Genomic DNA, 21,580 nt, shown 5'->3' with positions numbered 1-21,580 from the left:
CCTCCCTTCTTTCCTCCCCCTCTCCACCCCGCTTGTGATCGCTCCAGGAGAGACGGGGGAGGGGAGTGGAGGGTCGCCAGAAGTTGCTGGAAGCGCTTGGATCCTGATCATTTTCACTGAGTGCGTTCTAGAACCAGGAGTCCGACTTCCTGCCTTTACAGATGGGAAACTGGGCTCAGAGAAGTGGAGTGACCACCCCGCTCCGGCCCCCGAGAGTTAGCTAGGAGTCACAGCAGGGCCAGGGCTGTGGCTAGGCTGAGCTCTCTTCCACCCTGAGAATCCTAGAACTTGGGAGTCCAGGCCCCTGCACAGCCCCTTCCCCCCGCCGCCCACGCTTTAACCCCGGGTCTGCCAGGGCTGTGATGTCCTGGCCGAGGGTGCCCAACTCCAGGGGCTGGGCTGATGAGGCAGGAATGCCAGCTAGTAATTATTACATGTTTGTTACCACTATCATGGCTCTCAGGGCTTAATGAACCACTATTAAGGCTGGCTGGAAAGGGAGTGTGAGGGAGGAGAGTGGACCCACCCCTCCAGCACTCCAGATCCTTAGGACATCTGGATCTGACCTGCAGCCTCTGCATGCACCCCTCCAGCTCCCCACCTATGTCCGAATGGAACCCACACCCTCCTTTTCCCTGACCTCCTTCCCTTCACTCTCTCTGAGCCTTGGCCTCCCAGTTGCAAAACTAGTCCTACCTCTGGACCTTTGCGCGGGCTATCTGTCCGGTACTCCCATCCCCCGGTGCAAAGGTGTGTCTTCAGACTTTATTCCTTTATTGTAGCCTCTGAATCTGCCAGAATGATGGGGTGGGACATAGTCCCTGGAGGTCAGGGACACAGTCTATGCTGAGCCTGCTGACAGAGGGCATAGTATAGAACGGATGCTTGGTATTAAAGGTGAATGCAGGGCCGGGCGCGGTGGCTCATGCCTGTAATCCCAGCACTTTGGGAGGCCGAGGCGGGTAGATCACTTGACGTCAGGAGTTCAAGAGCAGCCTGGCCGACGTGGTAAAACCCTGTCTCTACCAAAAATACAAACATTAGCCGTGTGTGGTGGTGCGCACCTGCAATCCCAGCTACTCAGGAGGCTGAGACATGAGACTCCTGTCTCAAAAATAGTAATAATAATAAAGGCGTGGCCTGGCAGGTCTGGAATCTGAATTGCCAGGGCAGGGAGCTGGGGGAGTGGGTTTGTTTTCTCTCTAGATAGTAACGGAGGTATCTGTCTGTGCCTGTTGGAGTCTGTGTCTATGTGTTTTTGTGTTGTATAGACAGACACAGGTACACACACACAGATACACACTCGGATGCATGGGTCTCTGTGCTCCCTAGCCCAGGTTCTAGCCTGGACAAAGAGATCCCTAGTGGGTAAGATCCAGCCCGGAGACCTGTAGCCAGCCCTGCCCTGGGAACCCCTCTCTGGGCCTCCAGCGGTGGGGCCAGAGTGGAGGAGATGGGGTCATGCCCCTCCCTGAGGCAAGAGGTGAGTAGGCGGCCTCCAGAGGCCCTGCCCTAACCTTGGGCCTCAGCCTTGGCAGCTGGGGGTATGGTCTGGTGAACTCTAGGCTGAGCCAGCCTGAGCTGAATGGTGCCCTTTCCTGGAGACAGGCAGGTGAGATGCTGGGGCCTGTTACCTCTTTGAGCCTGTTTGTCTGTCATGAAAATTGAGCAAATAAACCTACCTACTTGTGGAGTATTTCGATTTTTATTGGATTTGAAGAATTAGTAAGTGGTCAATAAATGTTTTCTATGATTGTATTATTCAGCCAAACTTAACTGCAGTTCTTTGGTTTTGAGTTCTCTCAGCTTGGAATACCCTTACTTACGCTTCTGGCAAACTCCTATGCATCCTTCAAAACCTACCACGAGTGCCCTTCTTTCCAAGAAACCCTTCCTGACCATGTACCCTATCTGTGTCTCGTTCTGTCTCCTTGATAGAAGGGGAGGAGAGGTCTTTGGGCTGGATGGAGAAGGCCTGTCCTGGCCTCTTAAGTGTGGGAAGCTGCCTTTGCCACCCCCAAGGGCTCCTTTTACTTTGTTCTTTTTTTTTTTTTTTTTTTTTTTTGAGACAGAGTTTTGCTCTGTTGCCAGGCTGGAGTGCAATGGCGCGATCTCGGCTCACTGCAACCTCCGCCTCCCAGGTTCGAGCAATTCTCCTGCCTCAGCCTCCCAAGTAGGTAGGATTACAGGTGCTCACCACCATGCCCGGCTAATTTTTGTATTTTTTAGTAGAGACGGGGTTTCACCATGTTGGCCAGGATGGTCTCGATCTCTTGACCTCGTGATAAGCCTGCCTCGGCCTCCCAAAGTGCTGGGATTACAGGCGTGAGCCCCCAGGCCCAGCCTTATCCTTTTTTTTTTTGAGTCGGAGTCTCACTCTGTCAGGCTGGAGTGCAGCGGCGCACTCTTGACTCACTGCAATCTCCACCTCCCAGGTTCAAGCAATTCTCCTGCCTCCACCTCCCTAAGCAGCTGGGATTACAGGCGCCTACCAACACACTCAGCTAATTTTTTTGTATTTTTGGTAGAGACAGTGGTTTTGTTGGTCAAACTGGTCTCAAACTCCTGACCTCCTGATCCGCCTGCCTCAGCCTCCCGAAGTGCTGGGATTGCAGGCTTGAGCCACTGCACCCGGCCTCCCTTTTTATTTTTCTTTGCATTTGCTGTTGCTCTGGCTCCATGCCCTTTCCCACCCTCTTCTTCGTCCTCCTAGCCTGAGAGCCCTCCGGAAACCCCATTCCTGCCCTTCCATTTGTCCCGGCCCTGATCCCACACAGCAGCTGTTGGTCCAGCTCTGTCCTCCCAGAATGGGGGCTCCTCAGGGGCAGATCTGAAGCCACTTGGGACAAGTAGGCGGGATGGTGGGTGGTGTCTCTAACTCCATCAGCTAGTCCCATGCAATGAACTAGAAAGAACTCTCATTCATTGACTCCACATACACTGATTGAGCACCTGCTGTAAGCCAGGGGAAAGGACCCACACGAGGCAGACCAACACCAAGACTCCTGTCTCTTAAAAAAAAAGCCGGGCGCGGTGGCTCACGCCTGTAATCCCAGCACTTTGGGAGGCCAAGGCGGGTGGATCACAAGGTCAAGAGATCGAGACCATCCTGGTCAACATGGTGAAACCCCGTCTCTACTAAAAATACAAGAAATTAGCTGGGCATGGTGGCGCGTGCCTGTAATCCCAGCTACTCAGGAGGCTGAGGCAGGAGAATTGCCTGAACCCAGGAGGCGGAGGTTGCAGTGAGCCGAGATCACGCCATTGCACTCCAGCCTGGGTAACAAGAGCGAAACTCCGTCTCAAAAAAAAAAAAAAAAAAAAAAAAAACATAAATTGCTTTGTAGTCCGGGCAGGGTGGTTCATGCTTGTAATCCCTGCTTTTTGGGAGGCATAGACAGGAGGATCTCCTGAGCCCAGAGGTTCAAGAGCAGCCTGGGCAACATAGGTGAGACCGCATCTCTACAAAAGGATGGAAAAATTAGCTGGGTGTGGTGACCACTGCACCTTTGCAGGCCCCCGCACCAAGGGACAGCCAGACCGGCGCAGTTTTCAGGAGAATTGATGATGTCCTGCTATAGCAGGTAAGGGAGGGGCTGATGTTTTAGAGTCGGGTAATCGGTAGGGGTGGCCCGGGACTTAATACCACATGAACGACAAGCCGGACCTAATTGCCAAATATTGGGGAATCAGAGCGTTTTGGTAGTGGGAACAATCAGTTCAAAGGCCCCTGGGCAGGAACCAGTTGGACACATTTCTAGAAGGTGCAGAGGCAGGTGGGACTGGATTGGGAAGCCAGTGAGTGCCAAGGGAAGAGAAGGGGAGTGCCCAGGCTTCCACCTCTGCTCAGGAGGGATTTGCCCCCAAGGCAGCGAAAGTTGCAGATAGGGTTGGGGCAACAATAGGGCTCGGCCTGGGACTCTGCATTTTCGCCTTTATCCCTGTAGCAGCTCCACCAGTGGTGAGGGATGTTATCCCACTTCTCAGAGCAGTGTCCAGAGGGGGCACACGACATGCCCAGGCCAAAGAGAACCCTGCCCTCCAAACAAGCCGAACCCGACGCCCCACTGCCGCCAGGGTTTGAATCTCTGCAGTGGCTGCAGTGCTTCCCCAGCACAAAGAGTTTTTTTTTTGTTTTTTTTTGTTTTTTTTGAGACGGAGTTTCGCTCTCGTTACCCAGGCTGGAGTGCAATGGCGCGATCTCGGCTCACCGCAACCTCCGCCTCCTGGGTTCAGGCAATTCTCCTGCCTCAGCTTCCTGAGTAGCTGGGATTACAGGCATGCGCCACCATGCCCAGCTAATTTTTTGTATTTTTAGTAGAGACGGGGTTTCACCATGTTGACCAGGATGGTCTCGATCTCTTGACCTCGTGATCCACCCGCCTCGGCCTCCCAAAGTGCTGGGATTACAGGCTTGAGCCACCGCGCCCGGCCTTTTTTTTTTTTTTTTTTTTTTTTTTTTTTTTTTTTTGAGACGGAGTTTCACTCTTGTTGCCCAGGCTGGAGTGCAATGGCGAGATCTGGGCTCACCACAACCTCCGCCTCCTGTGTTCAGGCAATTCTCCTGCCTCAGCCTCCCGAGTAGCTGGGATTATAGGCATGCACCACCACACCTGGCTAATGTTGTATTTTCAGTAGAGACAGGGTTTCTCCATGTTGATCAGGCTGGTCTCGAACTCCCGATCTCAGGTGATCCGCCCGCCTCAGCCTCCCAAAGTGCTGAGATTACAGGTGTGAGCTATGGCGTCCAACTGAGATTTCTTGTTTAAAGTAACCTGCAGACCAGGCACGGTGGCTCATGTCAGCAATCCCAGCACTACTTTGGGAGGCCAAGGAGGGAGGATCACTTGAGCCCAGGAGTTTGAGACCAGCCTGAGCAATGTAGTGAGACCTCTTCTCTACAAAAATAAAAATGTTAGCCAGGAATGATGGCATATGCCTGTGGCCCCAGCTACTTTGGGAGGCTGAAGTGGGAGGATGGCTTGGGCCCGGGCAATTTGAGGCCGCAGTTTAATTTTGTCTTTATTTGAACACCCAGAAACCAAAAATCGCCTTGTTAAATCGGAAAGCCCCAAAGAAAAACGAGTTAAGCAGGCAGCCGAAGGGGTGAGGTGGAGGGGGCCTCTGTGGAGGGTGTAGGACCTGCCGGGCTTGGTCCCCAGGCGCTCAGGACCCCACAGCGGGGAGGTGGGGCTTGTGAGGGCCCTAAGCCCGCGCTTAGGACCCACGGGCTGGTAGGGGCGGGGCTTGCAGGGAAAGTGCCCGGACCGCCGAACCCCCGCAGGGCGGCCGGGGGCGGGGCGCCAGGCTCGGGCTTGGGGCACTGTCTGGCCCGGTACATTCCTGAGGATCAGGTTACCCGGGAAGGCTGAGGCCTCTGTGTTCCCCTCCTGCGTCCTCTCCACGAGCAGGAACCGCAGTCTCTCCTCAGTCCAGCGCAGGTGTCTGCCCAGCCGCGCGCGGAGGGGAACCAGGCCCTGCCCTCTGGACTGGCACCGGCTCCATCTTGCCTCATAAAACCATTTTACAGATGAGGAAACTGAAGCACAGTCAGTCCCCGACTTCAGCATCGATGCAACCAGATTGAACCTCCTTCTGCCAGGTTTATGACCTTTTTTACTAACTGGGCAGGCCTAGAAAAACGGCTCAGTCCAGTGTTTGTTGACTGACTTACTGACCATCTAGAACCAGCCCCGAAACCCTCTCATTATAGCACAAGGAGAAAAGAACTTCCCATACCACTTACCCTCCCACCTCCACCCCAGGACAGGCAGGACCCCTGCGCTTATCCAACATGCTTTAATGTGCACTTGCTGTGTGCCAGGCCTAGGTTAGGCCATTTCACAGGTGGATATTGAAGAGGGTTTGGGGGTCAGAGGGTAGTGAATTTGCTTTCTTTAGATCAACTTCAGAAATTGGTTTGGGCCAGGCCGGGCGCGGTGGCTCACGCCTATAATCCCAGCACTTTGGGAGGCCGAGGCGGGTGGATCACGAGGTCAAGAGATCGAGACCATGCTGGTTAACAAGGTGAAACCCCATCTCTACTAAAAGTACAAAAATTAGCTGAGCATGGTGGTGCGGCGCCTGTAGTCTCAGCTACTCGGGAGGCTGAGGCAGGAGAATTGCTTGAATCCAGGAGGCAGAGATTGCGGTGAGCCAAGATCGTGCCATTGCGCTCCAGTCTGGGTAACAACAGCGAAACTCCGTCTCAAAAAAAAAAAAGAAAAAGAAAGAAAGAAATTGGTTTGGGCCAATTCTAGCACTTTGGCTCAGCCCTGTAATCCCAGCACTTTAGGAGGCCGAGGCAGGAGGATTGCTTGATGCCAAGTGTTCAAGACCAACCTAGACAACATAACAAGACCCCTGTCTCTTTAAAAAAAAAAAAAAAAGATAAATTGCTTTGTAGTCTGGGCAGGGTGGCTCATGCTTGTAATCCCAGCTCTTTGGGAGGCAGAGATAGGAGGATCTCCTGAGCCCACAGGTGCAAGAGCAGCCTGGGCAACATAGTGAGACCCCATCTCTACGAAAGGATGGAAAAATTAGCTGGCCGTGGTGACCTGTAGCTGTAGTCCCACCTACTTGAGAGGCTGAGGTGGGAGGCTCACCTGAGCCTGGGAAGCATAAGGCAGCAGTGAGCTATGATCACGCCACTACACACCAGCTTGGGTGTCAGAGCGAGTCCCTGTCTCAAAAAAAAAAAAAAAAAAAAGCTGATATGTTTTTTGTGTTTCTTAGTTGTTTTGGGCCAAACTCACATACCATCATTCATCTATTCGACCATGCTCTTTTTTTTTATTTTTATTTTTTGAGACGGAGTTTCGCTCTTGTTACCCAGGCTGGAGTGCAATGGCGCGATCTCGGCTCACCGCAACCTCTGCCCCTCAGCCTCCTGAGTAGCTGAGACTACAGGCACGCGCCACCACGCCCAGCTAATTTTTTGTATTTTTAGTAGAGACGGGGTTTCACCATGTTGACCAGGATGGTCTCGATCTCTTGACCTCGTGATCCACCCGCCTCGAACTCCCAAAGTGCTGGGATTACAGGCGTGAGCCACCTCGCCCGGCTCTTTTTTTTTTTTTTTTTTTTTGAGACAGAGTCTCACTGTGTCTCCCAGGCTGAAGTGCTGTGGCACATCTTGGTTCCCGGGTTCAAGCAATTCCCGCGCCTCACCCACCAGAGCAGCTGGGATTACAGGCATGCGCCACCACGCTGGCTAATTTTTGTATTTTTAGTAGAGACAGGGTTTCTCCATGTTGGCCAGGCTGGTCTCGAACTCCTGACTTCAAGTGATCCGCCGGCCTCCGGCTCCCAACGTTTTGGGATTACAGGCGTGAGCCGCTGCACCCGGCGACCGTGCTCTATTGAGTGCCCGCTGTGTGCTGGACAGGTGGGTTCTCACCTCCCGGACCCGATGTTCTAGGGGACTGGAAGCAAGGTCATGATCGAAGAGCATGCTGTAGGTTGGCCTCAGTGTCTTCCCTTTGCGTTTTTACTTCAGTAAATACATTTCAAAAGGAAACCTTCATGTCACCACCAAGAATGGAAAACCAGTTTCTCTTGCTATAAATAGAAGGAAACCAAAAAACTATGAAATGAGAGCAAAGACAGGCATTCCCTCCTCAGGAGCACTCAGGACTGGGGCTGGACCTTGAATTTCTGCGTGGTATCAAAGGCAGGGGAGCCCCAGGCAGAAGGGCAGGAGAGGTCACAGGGACCGCCCGCTGATTTGTTAACATGGAACCCCGTATTGTGGGTGCCCCCCACCGTGATGTGTGGGTTTTGCCTGCATGCGACCACATACTGGTGGCTTTTCCAGGTACTGAGCCATTTCCTGGCTGACAGACTGAGGGCTGGGTGGTGCATGAATGGGAAGAGGCGGGGAGGTGGCAGGCAGCTGCCTCTTGAGCAGGGGATCCCACCGGGCCTCTCTGGGGAGGTTTCGGTTTGGTTTGGTGACATGCCAGGACGCAGCTGGGGCAAACGTTTATTTGCAGCCTTGGGGCTGTCCCCACCCACGGTCCTGTGGGCCCTGACGTCTGTCCACACCGAAATGTGGGCCCCTGTGGCCCACCGAAACCCCCCAGGCTCTCTGTGGTGTTTGAATCAATGAATGAGTGAATGAGTAGAAGGGAAAATGAATTAAGTAGCATAATGGATGAGTTCCTGAAATAATGACTCCATGAGTGAATGAATGAATGAGCGGAAGTATTCATGCTGCCAAGATCGGAAACCCATTCTTCAGGTATTCTCTTTCTTTTCTTTCTTTCTTTCTTTTTTTTTTTTTTTTTTGAGACGGAATCTTGTTCTGTGGCCCAGGCTGGAGTGCAGTGGCGCAATCTCAGCTCACTGCAGCCTCCACCTCCCGAGTTCAAGCGATTGTCCCGCCTCAGCCTCCTGAGTAGCTGGGATTACAGGCCTGCGACAATATGCCTGGCTAATTTTTGTGTTTTTGTAGAGATGGGGTTTCACCATGTTGGCCAGGCTGGTCTGGAACTCCTGACCTTAAGCAATCCGTCCATCTAGGCCTCCCAAAGTGCTAGGATTACAGGTGTGAGCCATCTAGATATGCCTTGTCCCCATTTTTTGCATGGACAAACTGAGGCTCTCAGCCAAGAAAGGCAGATTCGAAGCCAGTTGGCCTTGCACACCGTGGGGTGCATTTTTGCGCCAGGACTGGGGGCTCCCGGAGCGAGCTTAGGGGTCCGGACTGGTGCAAAGTAGGGCGCTGAACCTGGCCCCCAGCCAGCAGAAGGGATTCATCTACTTGGGCAGTAGATGGAAGGGGAGCAAGGCAGGCGGCAGAGGGGGCGGGGAGGCACCGCCAGAGTCCGCGTTGATTCAGAAAGGACCCCCAAGGAAGGAGCAACTTTGGGGGACGCCGTGCACATGGGCCCTTAAACACTGCATCGGGATAACAGCCCAGACCCCCGCCTGCCGTACCCGAGGCCGATCCCCTGGACTCCCACGCCTCCCCGCCTCCTTCCCGCTGCTCCCCCATCCCCTTCCTCCCGCCTCCCCCTGCTCCTCGCCTCTCGCGCTCCTGGGGAGGAAGTGGCGAGAATGCGGGGGTGGGCGCCCTATTCTCACTTCCCCTGGGGCAGGGCGGGGCCTGCGCGGTCCTCTCCACCGCCCGGAGACTGGGCCCCCTACAGGGGTCGGGGCCGCCCCTAAGTTCCCTGGGCTTCGGAGGTTCTCGATGGAAAAGTGGGGGCAAAGACACTGACTTCGAAACCGCGAGTTGCTGGGGAGAGAGGACCCCACCCCGGGCCGCCAGACACGGACACGCCCTGCCCCGAGGGGTCAGGGCCAGGCCGGAGGGAGGGCCGAACCCGCAGTAAACACGGGCTGGGGTTGGGGCGGGAGGCGCATTCCAGGCGGAGGGACCCGCCGAGGTCCGGAGGCTGGTCGGGGTCCCGGCGCCTGCCCCTCCCCTGATGGGCGGGAGAGGGAGGAGCCGGGTGCAGGGGCCTCGGCGCCGTCCGCGGCGGTGGAGGAGTTAATTTCCCCGGGCGGCCGGACCCCGCCGCGAGCTGGCGGGTGGCGTCAGCGCCGACGTCAGGGCGAGGTGGTGCCGCGTAGACGCGGACGCTTCGGCCGCGCGGCCCCCACCCCACGCAGCGCTGGAGTGGGGGCGGGGGCGGTCGGCCCTGCAAGCAGTTTACTGGGCCCTGTGCAGAGAGGGAAACTGAGGCACGGGAACGGGGGTGGCCTGGCTGGGGCTTAGCCCGCGCCCCACGCTGTCCTCCCCGTCCCAGCTCTTCCAGGTCGCCCGACGGCCAGGAGCTGGTTTGGGCTTTGTTTGTTTGTTTGTGTTTCCATTGCGCAAACAACCTGCAAGTAACGTCTGCCCGGAGCTGCGACCTGGCACAGCGCCACCTCTGCGCGACCTCAGTTTCCTCAGCCGGATAATGGGGAGAGTTGACATTTAGTGTGGGCGCTGGGCTTGGCCTTGAAAAGGGGGTGTGGGAGGGGGCTCCACCCCAAGAAAGAGGCTGGAGCGGAGGCACCTGCGAGGCGGGCTACGAATCCCGGGCTGGTTCCCTGCCCCGCTCCTCTCCCCTCCCCTCCCCTCCCCTCCCCTCCCCTCCCCTCCTCTCCTCTCCTCTCCCTCCCCTCCTCTCCTCTCCCTCCCCTCCCCTCCTCTCCTCTCCCTCCCCTCCTCTCCTCTCCCTCCCCCTTCCCCTCCCCCCCCCCGCTTCAGCTTCCCCTCCCCTTCTCCTCCCTCGCTGCTCCCCCGATCCCCTCTCCACCCCCTCCCTCCCTTTCCCCCACCCTCCCGGCACGGCCGCCCCACTGGACTGCTAATTAAATGCAGAGCTGGAGGGAGGAGACGGCGCGCGGTTAACCCCTTCCCCTCCCGGGTCCGGGTCCTGAACCGGGGATGGGGAAGGGTGTCCTCCACTGGAATTCCTTTCCCCCCGGGGGCGGGCCTCAGACTCTGGGACAAGCCCATTTGTTGAGTGGGTATATCGAGGCCAAGGGAACGGTCCCAAGGTTTGGGCGAGGCTCTACTAAATCGGGTCTCCTGATTGGAGGGCCAGAGCTTCGAGATGGAGGAAGAGAAAAGCTATCTCATGGCTTGGAAATAAACCAAGAGAAAAAAATGAGTTGGAGGGAAAGACAGTGGGAGAGAGAGGGAGGAAGAAAATCTAGGAGCAAGACAGAGACAGACAACCAGGTAAAAGAGGTGGAACCCCGGGTGTGGCCTGGAGGCACCCAGGCAGGCTTCCCGGGGGAGGAGACTTCCTGGGGGAGGCTGTGGTGGGATAACTCCAGGCCCTGGTCTTATCCTCCAGGCCTGGCTCACCCACTGACTGCTGATTTCTGACAAGGCCTTGTGGCCTGAAAGGAAGGTCATCCCTGCCTTGAGAGCCGAGTCCCCACCCTGTCCCTGAAGCTTCACAGAGGGGCCCAGCAAGGCGAGGTGTGGGCCATGTACTGGGAGGTGACTCAGTGGCCCTTCATTCTTGGGACGGGAGCAACTGAAAGAAATGAAGGATACAAAGTAAGGCAGTGACAAGCAAATGACAGCAGGGAGTGGGGAGTGTGATGTGATGGCGGGGCAGAGGATCCATGATACCAGCAGCAGGGCCACCATGAGGATGCCTCAGGGAAGGGTGTTCCTGAAAGCTGGAATAGCACGTGCAAAGGCCCTGGGGTAGGAATTTGAGGTATGTTAAGGGAACTCCAGGAGCAGCTGGCATGTGGTGAGGAGAGATGGGGGATTACAAGGGCCTCCAGATCCTAAGCAGGGAGGGTCGAGGGGTGGCTTGAGTCCTTGGCCAGCCCAAGTGGAGCCCGTAACTGCTCTCCCTGCCTCAGTTTCTCCACCATTATCCATGCTCCAGAAGCGGCAGGGGTGTCTTTGGGCCCAGGGTCACAGGGACCCGTGTTGTGCCCTCTGCAAGTGCCCTCTGGCCTCCCCAACCCTCTGTGGCTCCCTAGACTGGCTGTGACCAGTCTTCCCCATCGTGACCTCCCGACTCTGTTCTCTGCTACAGTCCAGCCACTCAGCCCTTGTGCTTGTCCCTCATCTGTTCTCACAATGCCACTCCCTTCAGGATGGTGGGGCTGACGTGAACAGGGGAGGGGGGATGGGGAAGGTGATTGTCCTGGCCCCTGCGTGCTGCACACAACCTGGGTAAAAATAGCTGCTCCCCCGGCCCCTGCCCCCTGTGAGGAGGCGGCCGTGACGGTGGTGGCTGCAGTGACGGGGATGTGCCCAGAGAAGCATCCGGCAGGGCCAGTTGCCATGGTGATGCTGACTCAGCGGCAGAGGCAGGTAGTGGCATCTGGTACCCAGCCGGCCCGCCCCTATTTGGCCTGCACTCAGAGCACCCTGTCCAGCCCCCACTTTGCAGCCTCCACCCCGGGGGTGTCTTCTGAGGCTACAGAGGGGTGGGTGAGACCTCAGGAATGGTTGGACACGTTCCTCCACCAGACACCGCTCAGTGTTCTGCTGGAAGGTGGGAGGCACTGCTTCTCATGGGGCTGACCTGAGTGTCAGCTCTTCCTCCCTCTGTCTACTCATTTGTCCATCCATCTACCCACTCACCCAACCATCCACCCACCCACCCATCTATCCACCCGTCCACCATCCACTCATCCACCCTGCATCCACCATCTACCCACCATCTACCCATCCATCCACCATCTACCCATCTATCCATCCCTCCACCCATCCACCCACCCAGCCATTCACCATCCCCTCATCCATCCACCATCTACCCATCCATCTATCCCTCCACCCACCCACCATCCATCTACCATCCACCATTCAGGAACACCCTTCCCTGGGGCACCCACCATCTACCCATCCACCATCTACCTATCCACCATCCATCTACCATCCACCCATCCACCATCCATCCATCCACCATCTACCCATCCACCATCCACCCATCCACCATCTACCCATCCACCATCCACCCATCCACCATCTACCCATCCACCATCCATCCATCCACCACCCACCCATCCACCATCCATCCATCCACCATCTACCCATCCACCATCCACCCATCCACCATCTACCCATCCACCATCCACCCATCCACCATCTACCCATCCACCATCCATCCATCCACCATCCATCCATCCACCCATCCATCCACTTATCTACTCACCCACCCATCCATCCACCATCCATCCATCCACCATCCACCTACCCACCATCCACTCATCCATCATCCAGCCATCCACCCGCCCACCCATCTGTCTACCCATTCATCCACCAGTCCACCTATTTGTCCACCCACCCATCCATCCACCATCCATCCATCCACCCGCCCACCCATCTGTCTACCCATTCATCCACCAGTCCACCTATTTGTCTACCCACCCATCCATCCACCAGGCACCCGCCCATCCGCCCATTCCTGCGTTCATCCATTCACCCAGCATTTATGGAGCACTTACCGTGTACTGACATGCTTCTGGGCGCGTGCTGGTTGCCACTGCCGGTGCAGTCAGGGTGTCAGGGAGCAGTCAGGGGCGGAGGGACTTGGGTGAAGCCAAGGCCTCCTCGGCCACCTGGGACGAGGCCTTGAGATGCTGAGGCCCCATCTCTCTCTTGCTCTCCCAGTCTTGTCCCTCTGTCTTCTTGCATCTCCCAGTCTCTCTGTGTTTTCCCATCGGAGTCCATCGGAGATCCTTCCCTGTACCGTAAGCCCCCCAGCAGCTGCCATCTATCCCTCTCTTCTCCCCGTCACTTCCTCCACACCTGCTTTCCCTTGAGTACATCTGTGTATTCCCACCTCGGGGCCTTTGCACATGCGGCTCCCACTGCCGGGAAGACTCATTCATCCGGAATTGATCATATTTAAATCTTGGCTGGCTGGCTGGCTGGCTTGCCTTCTCTTTCTTTCTTTTTCTCTTTCTTCCTTTCTTCTCTGTTCTCTCTGTCTCTCTCTTCTTTCTTTTTTCTGGAGTCTCACTCTGTCTCCCAGGCTGGAGTACAGTGGCGCCATCACAGCTCACTGCCACCTCCATCTCCCGGGTTCAAGTGATTCTCCTGCCTCAGCCTCCCAAGTAGCTGGGATTATAGGCACACGCTATCATACCCTGCTAATTTTTTCTTTTTTTTTTTTTTGGAGACAGTCTTGCACTGTTGCCCAGGCTGGAGTGCGGTGGTGGCGGTGCGATCTCGGCTCACTGCAACCTCCGCCTCCCCGGTTCAAGCAATTCTCTTGTCTCAGCATCCCGAGTAGCTGGGATTACAGGCACCTGCCACCACGCCTGGCTAAGTTTTGTATTTTTAGTAGAGATGGGGTTTCACCACATTGGCCAGGCTGGTCTCGAACTCCTGACCTCATGATCCACCCACCTCGGCCTCCCATAGTGCTGGGATTACAGGCATGAGCCACTGCGCCCAGCAATTTTTGTATTTTTAGTAGAGACAGGGTTTCACCATGTTGGCCAGGATGGTCTCGAACTCCTGACCTCAGGTGATCTGCCTGCCTCGACCTCACAAAGTGCTGGGATTACCGTATTTAATTCTTGGCTTCCTTAGTGTCTGCCTCTGTTCCCATCACCAGAGTATACAGGTCTAAGAGCTGACCTGTAGTTCTTTTGGGGGCCTGTTTGTACCTTCATTTCTCCAGCTACGAAATGGGTAAATGGGCATGGTGCTTACAGGATGACCTCATAGCTGGGGTGGGAGTGGGGAGGAAGCCTTAGACCTGCGCCCACTGCAGAGTAAACACTCAGCAAACTCCCTTCCTTGGAAACAGCCCAAATGTCCATCAGCTGATGAAGGATCATCAAAATGTGGTCCAGCCACACAGTGGAATGTGATGCAGCCACAGAAAGGCATTGAGCCCTGGCCATCCAGGCTGCGGTGAGCTGAGATCCAACCACTGCACCCCAGCCTGAACGACAGAGGAAGACCTTGTCTCTGAAAAAATACACTGAAGGCCAGGGTAGCTCACGCCTGTAATCCCAGCTACTCGGGAGGCTGAGGCAGGAGAATGGCTTGAATCCGGGAGGCAGAGGTTGCTGTGAGCCTAGATCGCGCCACAGCACTACTCCAGCTTCATCGACAGAGCGAGACTCTGTCTCAAAAAAAAAAAAAATTGCTGGGTGAGGTGGCTCATCCCTGTAACCCCAGCACTTTGGGAGCCCAAGGTGGCTGAATCACTAGGTCAGGAGTTCAAGACCAGCCTGGCCAAGATGGTGAAACCCCGTCTCTACTAAAAATACAAAAAAATTAGCCAGGTGTGGTGGCAAGTGCCTGTAATCCCAGCTACTCAGGAGGCTGAGACAGAGAATTGCTTCAACCTGGGAAGCAGAGGTTACAGTGATCCGAGATTGCGCTGCTGCACTCCAGTCTGGGCAAAAGAGGGAGACTCCATGTCAAAAAAAAAAAGGCATGAAGCACTGATCTGTGCTACCACGTGCACGAAACTGGAGAACATGATGCTGAGTGAGAGGAGCCAGGCATGAAAGACCACACAGTGTGAGACTCCATTGATACGAAGTGCCCAGAACAGGCGAATCCACAGACACAGGAAGCAGCTTCCTGGCTGCCAGGGGCTGGGAGTGACTGCTGGTGGGGACGAGGTCTTCTTTGGAAGGGATGGACATGTTCTAGAATTAGACAGAGGCAATGGTTGCACAACAGCGTGGGTGTATTCAATGACCCTGAATTGTACGCTTTAAAGTGGTTCCTTTTATATTATGTGACTCCTGCCTCAATTTATTTAATTTTTTGAGACAGGGTCTCACTCTGTCACCCAGGCTGGAGTGCAGTGGTATGATCTCAGCTCACTGCAAACTCCGCCTCCCAGGTTCAAGAGATTCTCCTGCCTCAGCCTCCCAGGTAGCTGGGATCACAGGCGTGCGCCATCATGACATCCAGCTAATTTTTGTATTTTTAGTAGAGATGGGGTTTCACCATGCTGACCAGGCTGGACTTGAACTCCTGGCCTCTAGCGATCCACCCGCCCCAGCCTTCCAAAGTTCTGAGATTACAGGCGTGAGCCATCCTGGGCTTCAGTTTATTTTTGTAGAAACAAGGTCTTCCTCTGTCGTTCAGGCTGGGGTGCGGTGGTTCGATCTCAGCTCACTGCAGCCTGGATTGCCAGGGCTCAATCAATCCTCTCACCTCAGCCTCCGGAGCAGCTGGGACTAGGGGGCCACACCACCATACCAGGTTAATTTTGTTTATTTTGTATAGAGATGAGGTTTCACTATGTTGCCCAGGCTGGTCTCAAATTCCTGGATTCAAGCGATCCTCCTGCCTTGGCCTCCTAAAGTGCTGGGATTACCCGCGTGAGCCACTACGCCAGACACCGTAATTTTTTTTGAAAGTACATTAGGAAAAAAAAACAAGGAAATCTGAGTCAAGTAAGGAATTTAGTTATTACGAACAAAACAAAACTGCTTCTTATATGGTTCAGAGAGGTCGGCTCTCTGAAGGTGTTTATGGGTTGACTCAATCCTCTCTAAGGGAGAACAGAGGGCCGGGGAGGCCCTCACACCCACAGTGTGGCATGCCCAGTATCCTCACCCTCACTTTTTTTTTTGGAGATGGACTCTTGTCACCCAGGCTGGAGTGCAGTGGCACGATCTCAGCTCACTGCAACCTCTGTCTCCCAGGTTCAAGCAATTCTCCTGCCTCAGCCTCCCAAGTAGCTCGGACTACAGGTGCGCACAGCCACGCCCTGCTAATTTTTGTAGTTTTAGTAGAGACAGGGTTTCACTATGTTGGCCAGGCTGGTCTGAAACTCCTGACTCCAGATGATCTGCCTGCCTCAGCCTCCCAAAGTGCTGAGATTACAGGCATGAGCCAGCCCGCCCGGCCCCCTCAGCGTAGCTTTGCTCGCCAGCTAGCTGACTGCCTCCGGGTCTTGGCGCCTGCCTTTCTCTCTAGTTGGAAGCCTCAGGTTATTGAGAAAGGCTGGATCCCAACCCAGCAGGCGGAACTGAGGGCCAATTCTATGTGCTTTCCTACCCCCACCTTCCTTAGGCCACCGGAAAGGTCAAGGGTACCTATAATCCCAGCTCCTAGGACAAAACTGGCCGCGACTTGGGGCCACAGAGGCCGTTGAGCACCACCGGGGAGGCTGAGAGCCTGAGAGGACAGCAGGGCGTGAGTGTTCTTGAAGGGCACACTGCATGCCCCTCTCCCACTCTGGGAGGGAGAAAACCCCAGTGGGGTCTTGAAGCCGGTGGGAGGGTGAGGAGGTGGAATTCAGGCCAGCCAGGGGCTCTGTTGAAAGGGCCTGCTTCTGGCTGCCTCATCAATGCAAACAACAAGAATTTTTTATTTTTATTTTTTGAGACCCAGGCTGGAGTGCAGTGGCACAATCCCGGCTCACTGCAACCTCTACCTCCTGGGTTCAAGTGATTCTCCTGCCTCAGCCTCCTGAGTAGCTGGGATTATAGACATGCATGTCACCATGCCCAGCTCATTTTTGTATTTTTGTAGAGACGGGGTTTCACCATCTTGGCCAGGATGGTCTCCATCTCTCCCAAAGTGCTGGGATTACAGGTGTGAGCCACCACGCCCGGCCAAGAATTTTTTTTTTTCTGGTGTGTGTGGGGGTTCTTGGTCTGTTGCCCAGGCTGGAGTGCAGTGGCGCAATCATGGCTCACTGTAGCCTCGAGATCCCAACTCAAGGGGTCCTCCCACTTCAGCCTCCTCAGCAGCTGGGACTACAGGTGTGTACCACCATGCCTGGCTAATTTCGTTTGTTTTGCAGAGGTAGGGTCTCGCTACGTTGCCCAGACTGGGCTTCTGGGCTCAAGCCATCCACCTGCCTTGGCTTCCCAAAGTGCTGGGATTACATGCCTGAGCTACTGTGACCGGCCAAGAACCATTTTTTAATTTTTTTTTGAGACGGTGTTTCACTCTTGTTGCTTAGGCTGGAGTGCAGTGGCGAGATCACGGCTTACTGCAACCTCTGCCTCCCGGGTTAAAGTGATTCTAGTGCCTCAGCCTCCCAAGTAGCTGGGATTACAGAAGCCCACCACCACACCTGGCTAATTTTTGTAATTTTGAAATACAAAAATTAGCCAGGCGTGGTGGTGGGTTTCACCATGTTGGACAGGCTGGTCTCAAACTCCTGATCTCAGGTGATCCACCCACCTCAGCCTCCCAAAGTTCTGGGATTATAGGCATGAGCCACCGTGCCCAGCCCATTATTTTAATTTTTTTTTTTTTGAGATGGAGTCTCACTCTGTTGCCAGGCTGGAGTGCACTGACATGATCTCGGCTCACTGCAACCTCCGCCTCCCGGGTTCAAGTGATTCTCCAGCCTCAGCCTCCCAAGTAGCTGGGACTACAGGCACCCACCACAACGCCTGGCTAATTTTTATATTTTTAGTAGAGACAGGGTTTCATCATGTTGGCCTTGATCTCTTGACCTCGTGATCCGCCCACCTCGGCCTCCCAAAGTGCCGGGATTGTAAGCCTGAGCCACCACGCCCAGCTCATGTTTTTAATTTTAAAGGAAAACTGCTGGGCAGTGAAGGTCTCCCCAGACAATGTCACTAAGCCCCGGCCTCCCCAACCTGGGAACTGAGATTTCAGGGGGTTTCAGAAGAGGCTGACCTTCGAGAAGGCTCTGGGGCCAGGACCTCTGAGTTACTTGATGCTGGAGGGGTGCAGCGTGGAGGGTCTGGCCCTGGTGGTGCAGGAGGGGAGATGAGGGAGGGGAAGACGCTTGAGGACGTGAGTAGTATTTTTAGGTACTGAATGCAGCCCTGAAATATTTCCACGGCCACTCCCGAGAGCGAACTGGGTGACTATTTCGGTGCCCGGTTCCAGTGGAGGCGGGGCAGGGGTGAGTCACCGCCGGGTGGCCACAGAGGCCAGACCCAGGCTGGGAGGCGGCTCACAGGGCAGGATCGCAGGCTTGCGAGGTGAACAGTCACTGGCCTGGGGCCAGGCTTCCTGAGCCAGCCTCCAGGGCACAGAGGACAGCGGCATGGCACGGGCCAGTCCGGTGGGCCATTGCCTGGGTCCCCCGGGACAATGAGCCACTCACGCCAACCTCATAGCTGTAAAGATGGAGATTCCCTATTGAGGTTCTGGACACCCCAGAGGTGCTACGTGAGATGCCACTCTTAGAGGATTTCAAGCAGTTATTGAGCACTTGCTGTCTACCAGGCCGGTCCTAAAATGATTACCGGTGTCCTCCCTTCATGCAATTCGACCAACAGCCCCCATGAGGTAGAGCTGCTGTTATCCCCTCCACCCCCACCAGGGAGGAAACTGAGCCACAGTAGGCTTAAGCCCTCCAGGCCCCTAATTTACGTGCCTCAAATCCTGTCCCTCAGCTGATCTGATGTTACAATCAGGGGAGTGAAGTTTTTTTTTTTTTTGAGTTGGAGTTTTGCTCTTGTTGCCCAGGCTGGAGTGCAGTGGCACAGTCTCGGCTCACTGCAACCTCCACCTCCCGGGTTCAAGCAATTCTCCTGCCTCAGCCTCCTGAGTAGCTGGGATTACAGGCATGAGCCACCATGTCCGGCTAATTTTCTATTTTTTTTTTTTTTTTTTTTTGAGATGGAGTTTTGCTCTTGTTACCCAGGCTGGAGTGCAATGATGCGATCTCGGCTCACCGCAACCTCCGCCTCCTGGGTTCAGGCAATTCTCCTGCCTCAGCCTCCCGAGTAGCTGGGATTACAGGCATGCGCCACCATGCCCAGCTAATTTTTTGTATTTTTAGTAGAGACAGGGTTTCACCATGTTGACCAGGATGGTCTCGATCTCTTGACCTCATGATCCACCTGCCTCGCACTCCCAAAGTGCTGGGATTACAGGCATGAGCCACCGCACCCGGCCCCCTAATCTTCTGTTTTTAGTAGAGATGGGGTTTCCCCATGTTGGTCAGGTTGGTCTCAAACTCTCGACCTCAGGTGATCCCCCTGCTTCGGCCTCCCAGAGTGCTGGGATTACAGGCTTGAGCCACTACGCCTGGCCAGGAGTTAGTTTTTTTTTTTTATTTAAAGATGGGGTTTCACCATGATGGCCAGGCTGGTGTTGAACTCCTGACCTCAGGTGATCCACCCACCTCAGCCTCCCAAAGTGCTAGGATTACAGGCGTGAGCCACCGCGCCCAGCTCTTTTTTTTTGAGACGGAGTCTTGCTCTGTCGCCAGGCTGGAGTGCAGTGGTGCAGTCTCGGCTCACCACAACCTCTGCCTCCTGTGTTCAAGAAACTCTCCTGCCTCAACCTCCCAAGTAGCTGGGACTACAGGCACATGCCACCACGCCCAGCTAATTTTTGTATTTTTAGTAAAGACGGGGTTTCACCATGTTGACCAGGATGATCTCAATCTCTTGACCTCGTGATCTGCCGGCCTCGGCCTCCCAAAGTGCTGGGATTACAGGCATGAGCCACCGCGCTCAGCCAGGAGTGAGTTTTAAAGCAGCAGCCAATCTTGCTTACCCTCTACACCCCATTCCCAACCAGTTTTGGGGTCCTGACTGTGCCTGAGCTGGAAGGTCAATGGATCCTTCAAGTTTAAGGAGGCACTGAAAGAGGTCACACATTGCTATGTCACCTGGGGGAGGTTCCTCATCCTCTCTGTGCCTGAGCAGTGAATGACGATGCCACCACATGAGTGAATCCCGTTGCTGTCTGGCACACACTCGTGAAAGATGAACAATGGCTGGCTGGGTATACTGGCTCAGGCCTGTAATCCCAGAACTTTGGGAGGCTGAGGTGGGAGGATCATTTGAGCCTTGGAGTTTAAGAACAGCCTGGACAACATGGTGAGACCCCCTAGCTGTAAAACAATGAAAAATAAAGAACAATGGTCAGCTGTTGCTGGGATCGGATTGTGTGCCTGTCCTGAGGCTTCAGCTCTCCACCTGTGAGGACCCTCGGAGGTGATGGGTTGGAAGTGGCTTTGGAAACCCACAGGGCTGAGCAGCAGGGCTGAGTGGGAGCTTGGAGGATCTTTGCCCTCACTCAAAGATTCCGGGCGAAGTAGCTGAGGGCAAAGAAGTAGCCGAGGGCATGGTGGCTCATGCCTGTAATCCCAGCACTTTGGGAGGCTGAGGCGGGAGGATCGCCTGAGGTAAGGAGTTCGAGACCAGCCTGGCCCACATATCAAAACCCCGTCTCTACTAAAAAATGCAAAAATTCGCCGGGCATGGTGGCAAGTGCCTGTAATACCAGCTATTCAGGAGGCTGCGGCAGGAGAATCACTTGAACCCAGAAGGCGGAAGTTGCAGTGAGTGGAGATCACGCCACTGCATCCCAGGCTGGGCGACAGAGCAAGACTCTGTCTCAAAAAAAAAAAAAAAAGGTTGGGTGCAATGGCTCAGGCCTGTAATCCCAGAACTTTGGGAGGCCGAGGTGGGAGGATCACCTGAGGTCAGGAGTTTGAGACCAGCCTGGCCAACATGGCAAAACCCCATCTCTACTAAAAAATGCAAAAATTAGCCCGGCATGGTGGCAGGTGCCTGTAATCCCAGCTACTTAAGAGGCTGTGGAAGGAGAATCACTTGAACCCAGGAGATGGAGGTTGCAGTGAGTGGAGATCGTGCCACTGCACCCCAGCCTGGGCAACAGAGCGAGACTCTGTCTCAAAAAAAAAAAAAAAATGCCGGTCGCGATGGCTCACACCTCTAATCCCAGCACTTTGGGAGGTTCACGTGGGCAGATTGCCTGAGGTCAGGAGTTGGAGACTTGCCTGGCCCACATGGTGAAACCCTGTCTCTACTAAAAAATGTAAAAATTAGCTGGGCGTGGTGGCGGGCGCCTGTAATCCCAGCTATTTAGGAGGCTGAGGCAGGAGAATGGCTCGAACCCGGGAGACGGAGGTTGCAGTGAGCCAAGATTGTGCCACTGCACGCCAGCCTGGGTGACAGAGCAAGACTCCGTCTTGAGAAAAAAAAAAAAAGTGGCTGATGCCACACGTCAGAAACAGATTCCTACACGCGCTCACCCCAGCTCCTGTAGGGGCTTCTGAGTAAGCCCTGGCCTCACCTCTGCCCCTGCCCCACGGAAGTTCAGAGGCTCCATACTTGCATTTCCTCTGCGTGTCCCAGGCTCTCTCTGTGTGGCCAGCAGCTTCTTGTCCACTTGGGACTTCATTTGACTGGACTTCCTCTTACTCTTAAATTA

This window comes from Aotus nancymaae, unplaced genomic scaffold (assembly GCF_030222135.1).
Source record: "Aotus nancymaae isolate 86718 unplaced genomic scaffold, 86718_ANA_hifiasm-v0.15.2.pri h1tg000028l, whole genome shotgun sequence".
Lineage (NCBI taxonomy): Eukaryota > Metazoa > Chordata > Mammalia > Primates > Aotidae > Aotus > Aotus nancymaae.
This window is presented reverse-complemented; position numbering follows the sequence as displayed.